At 41.1% G+C, this 4538-nt stretch overlaps 1 pseudogene; it reads right to left on the bottom strand.

Moving 5' to 3' along the window:
* Positions 1-1698: 1698 nt before the first annotated feature.
* LOC143888025 (pentatricopeptide repeat-containing protein At4g13650 pseudogene) lies at positions 1699-3952 on the bottom strand (annotated as a pseudogene).
* Between the last annotated feature and the right edge of the window lie 586 nt (positions 3953-4538).

Below are 4538 nucleotides of genomic sequence, written 5' to 3'. Positions count from 1 at the left end.
GTTTTAAGTGACAGTAAGGCAATAGGCATTCCTACAAGTCGGCATGAATGGTTTCTTATCCAGGCGCTCTAAGACTTTGTGCAGAAAGTTAACAGTTAAAATTGTTTTTCAGTTATTTCTTGTTACTAATCACTTTCTCCTATTTTGCAGATTGCCAACCATTGCTATGATGGCAACATGAATGGCCCATGCACTTTTCTTTCTCAATTCTCTTCAAACAGGCGAGTGCCATCATTCTTCTTGGAACTTGTTGGCAGAGCACTGTACATTTTCTATGCAACTGATGTATTTGGTTGATAAATTGAAGCCACGGGAAGTGAGATAGGAACCTAAATATGTTTTATTTTTGATAAATAACAAAAAATATTGAAAATGAACACCATTGCATTAGGGGGCAAAGTTTTCCTCGCAATCTGCTCTGTTTAAATGATCGTCATATCGAAACATGTGAAAAAGAAATACCCGTAAGAACCAAAATTTTGTTGATGATATTAGCGATACTTCATGGGTAGCAATACTCCATGGGCCTGGCCTGTCTCGGACTAAAAAACACTTAAAAATACTTAATACACTTCCCATTTCTTAGTTTCTAAATTCCTAACCCACCTCAGCTGAACTGGGATTGTTGAATTGAAATCTAAATTGCATTTGCCTGTCTGAAATAAATCCCATTTCTGCTGGCCTTGCACCATAAGGCCCCTAAGCTCCCTTCTAGAAGAGTGAAGTCCATAATATATCCCCAGTGGATTTCCACCTAAGCAAGGGTAAGGCTGGGTACATCTAGCCCTCCCCAGACCTTGCAATGGCAAATGCCTCGTGCACTGGGTCGCCGTTTTTAGATGTTCCTTGATGCTGCGTTGCCCTTTCACTTATCAAATTTGGGCTCGGGCTATTGGAGCTTTTGGAGTCTGCTGGGACTGTCCAAATTCCATCAGCACTCTTCTCCTTACTTGGAGGGGAGGCCCCTTTGGAGAGATTGGCAAAATTCTTTGGGACACTATCCCTTGTGCAATTGTCTGGAACATTTGGAAGGAGCATAATAGGCTAATATTTAAAGACCAGCAAAGATTGTTGGGGCGAGTGGCTACGGACACCAAGATGGAGCTAATTTCATGGGCAAAGAATAAAAGTTACTGTATGGGGTGAGTGACTTGATAAGAAATTGGTGTGCAATCATTTGGGAACGAACTAAGCCCAAGCCCAGATGGATGGCTCCGCCAGAAGGATGGTTTAAATTCAACTTCGATGTAAGTTCGGTGGGGAAACCGGCCAAGGGAGGAATTGGAGGCATAATCAGAGACAGCAACCAATCAGTCGTCATGTCCTTCTCAGGTCCAGCAAGGCAATGCGATGCAAATGAGGCAGAAATCAAGGCCTTGCTCTTTAGCTTGCGATGGGTTTCTGAAAAGAACTTGGGGCTGTTGATAGTGGAAGGAGGATGGGCATCGGGAAGTTCACCAGGACCTTGGCATCTTCAGAATATAATAGCGGAAGTACTTGATCTAATGAGGACTCTGCAACCGAGAATTGAACACAGGAGAAGATCAGCCAATGAAGAGGCGGATGTCCTTGCTAAAGCAGGGGTGCTAAAGGAGGAGACCACAATCTACACATCTACGTAGATAGCACTGTTAGTTAGGATTTGTAAGAGGATCTTCTAAATAATCCTTATCTATAATGTACTCGGACTTAGTCCACTTTTGTATGTTGGTAGGCACAACTTGTCCCGCCCTTCATTCAATAAAAATTGTCAATTTTAAAAACAAAAATAAAATTATTGCCAAAAGGGAAATCTGATTTTGGCCCTTATTGCGAAACTGCCAGTAGGCCATCCAGAAAGGCCTGAATATGAGCAGCAAATGAATCCTTTGTAATCTCCAAGTAACACTTTAATAATACTCTTCTTCCTTCAAGCATGTAGTCAGTCTATTGAGAGTCCATAAGATCTCACCCATCTCGGGATGTGATTTGCCTGCTGTAAGGAAGACATGAACACCATTCTTAACCTCAATCCAACTGCATCCAGGTTCCTTTTTTGTGTTTGTTCTCTTCATACTTTCCCTAATTTTCTGGGTAACCTTCCAGTGACTCTCTGAGGCATACAAATTCGCCAAAACCACATAGTTACTGTGATTTTCTGGATCCAATTCCAGAAGCTTTCCAGCGGCAAATTGGGCTAGCTCCATATTGCCATAAAGACTACAAGAATTAAGGAGCGCAGTCCAAACCCGGACAGTTGGGTTATACTGCATCTGTTTGATGAATTCAAGAGCTTCAATCAAGCGGCCACTTCGGCACAAAAGATCAACCATACATGCATAGTGCTCTGGTATAGGAGAAATTGAGTGTTTTTCAGTCATTGATCTGAAATAATGCCAACCTTTGTCAACCATCCCTGCATGGCTACAAGCAGAAAGCACAGCCACATAGGTGACCTTATCAGGCCTCACATTCAACTCCTCCATCTCTTCAAACATGGCCTCCGCTTCCTTTACATGGCCATTTTTTCCAAATGCAGAGATCATGGCAGTCCATAGAACTGTGTCTTTTGAAGGCATCAGATCAAAAACCAGTTTTGCAGAATAAACACAACCACACTTGGCATACATGTCAACAAGAGCATTCACAATTACCAGATCTGACTCAAACCCAGTTTTGACAATGCATCCATGGATCTGACTCCCCTGCCTCATCGAAGCCAAACCTGCACAAGCGTTTGTACAGATTGAATATGTGAAGTCATCTGGTTTTATACCTTCTGAAACCATGTAAACCAACAGTTCCATGGCTGCTTCTCCTTCCCCACACTGCAAATACCCCGAAATCATCTCGTTCCATGCGACCATTTCTCTGTTAGGCATCCAATCAAACAATTTTCGCGCACAGCTTATACTTTGACATCTTAAATACATATAAAGCAAATTATTCTGCAGTATCTTATCAGCACCTAAAACATCCAAAATAAGCACTTGAGCATGTATCTGTCTACCTTGTTTCAGGGCCTGAAGCCCAGAGCATGCGCTCAGAGCCCCACAAAACGAGTACTCGTTAGGACATGTTCCACTCACAATCATTCTCCGAAACAAATCCAGCGATTCATCATAGTAATCATGCCGCGCGTAACCCACAATCATCGAAGTCCATGTAACCACATCTCTCTTGGACAATTCATCAAACAGTTTCAGTGCGTCTACCAAGCTACTGCATTTTAGATTCAAATCCATCAAAGCCGTCATCAAAACGGTGAATCTACAAAAACCCAACTTAACAACTAGGGTGTGAATCTGTTTCCCGTGGCTTAGAGATCTGATCGATATAGATGCCTTCAGAGCATCGACCAGAGCGTATTCATCTGGCTTTATTGAGCTTTCTTTTCCTTGGGTGGATGACTGAATCAGTGAGCTGTACCGGTAAAGTAAAAAATTTCGTTTGAAGGGGCTCTGAAGAAACGCAAAATACCTAGATGGCTTTGACATTCGACTCTGGATTTTAAAAGAGAGATATACATAGAGAGGTGAAATAGGTTTTTTGTCTATCTTATCCCCCAGATTCTCATGAATTTCGAATGGCCAAAGGATTCGCACGAAGTAAGATGTTCGACGAAATGCGTGAGAGAGGTTTTATGAATGGAATGCTGATATTTGTTCCGAGGTTTTGAAGCACGTTGGGCCTGGCATGTATAAAGAACGCCTCAATTGGCTAGCAGCCCTCATAGTAGAATAAGGCTCACCTATTTTGCACTCCTTAAAATTTTGGGCATCACTTGTCCCACATGTTTGGGCAACCCTAACTTACGTGCTGTCAAGAGAAGTTAAATGGTTGATTTTTAGTCTTAGGCATGACAAAGAGTGTGGGTCACATCATGATTTTCTCCTCCAACAACAACGATCATGATGACACATTGTTTACAGCTGATTTTTGAATTTCTAGAGTAGCACAGCCACATAGATGAATGATATTTAGCCATTTTTTGAAATTCAAAGAGGAATGTTGCTACTGCAAAAAAAAAAAAAAAAAAAAAGATTTTTGATTAACCCATTGTGCAATATCTGCAAAAAGAGTACTTAGTTTGCTAATTTGCAAGTAATGGTATTTAGCCATTTTTTGCAGATCGAGTATCTCTTGACTTAAAGACAAAAATGCCTTTTCCTCCCAAAACTCAAACAACCTATCCTATTTCTCTATTTTCCACACCATAGGATGATCTAAACCATCCATTTGATGGGCCACAACGTAAATAGATTGCCTTCCGATCTATAGACTAGCTGCATGCTATGGAAACCACTATAGATCGGAAGGCTAGGATCATCCTACGGAAATGATTTTTTGGGCACAGCCTATTTAGGGCCATAGGATGATCCAATCAGTCCATTCCATTGATTCACAATGTAAAGAGGTTGTGCTCCAAAAATCATTTTCATAGAGATATTCCAAAAATTGAAAGTTCGAAACAATTGGAACTTTTTCGGAGATTGGATGCAGTTACTAATTCATGATCTAACATGTACATAATGGAAACTTAATTCCTAAATATACAG

This window comes from Tasmannia lanceolata, unplaced genomic scaffold (genome assembly GCF_043159265.1).
Source record: "Tasmannia lanceolata isolate RefF3 unplaced genomic scaffold, GAP_Taslan_0.1 ptg000012l, whole genome shotgun sequence".
NCBI classification, from domain to species: domain Eukaryota; kingdom Viridiplantae; phylum Streptophyta; class Magnoliopsida; order Canellales; family Winteraceae; genus Tasmannia; species Tasmannia lanceolata.
The sequence above is the reverse complement of the archived record's forward strand: the minus strand, read 5'-3'. Positions and strand labels throughout refer to the sequence as shown.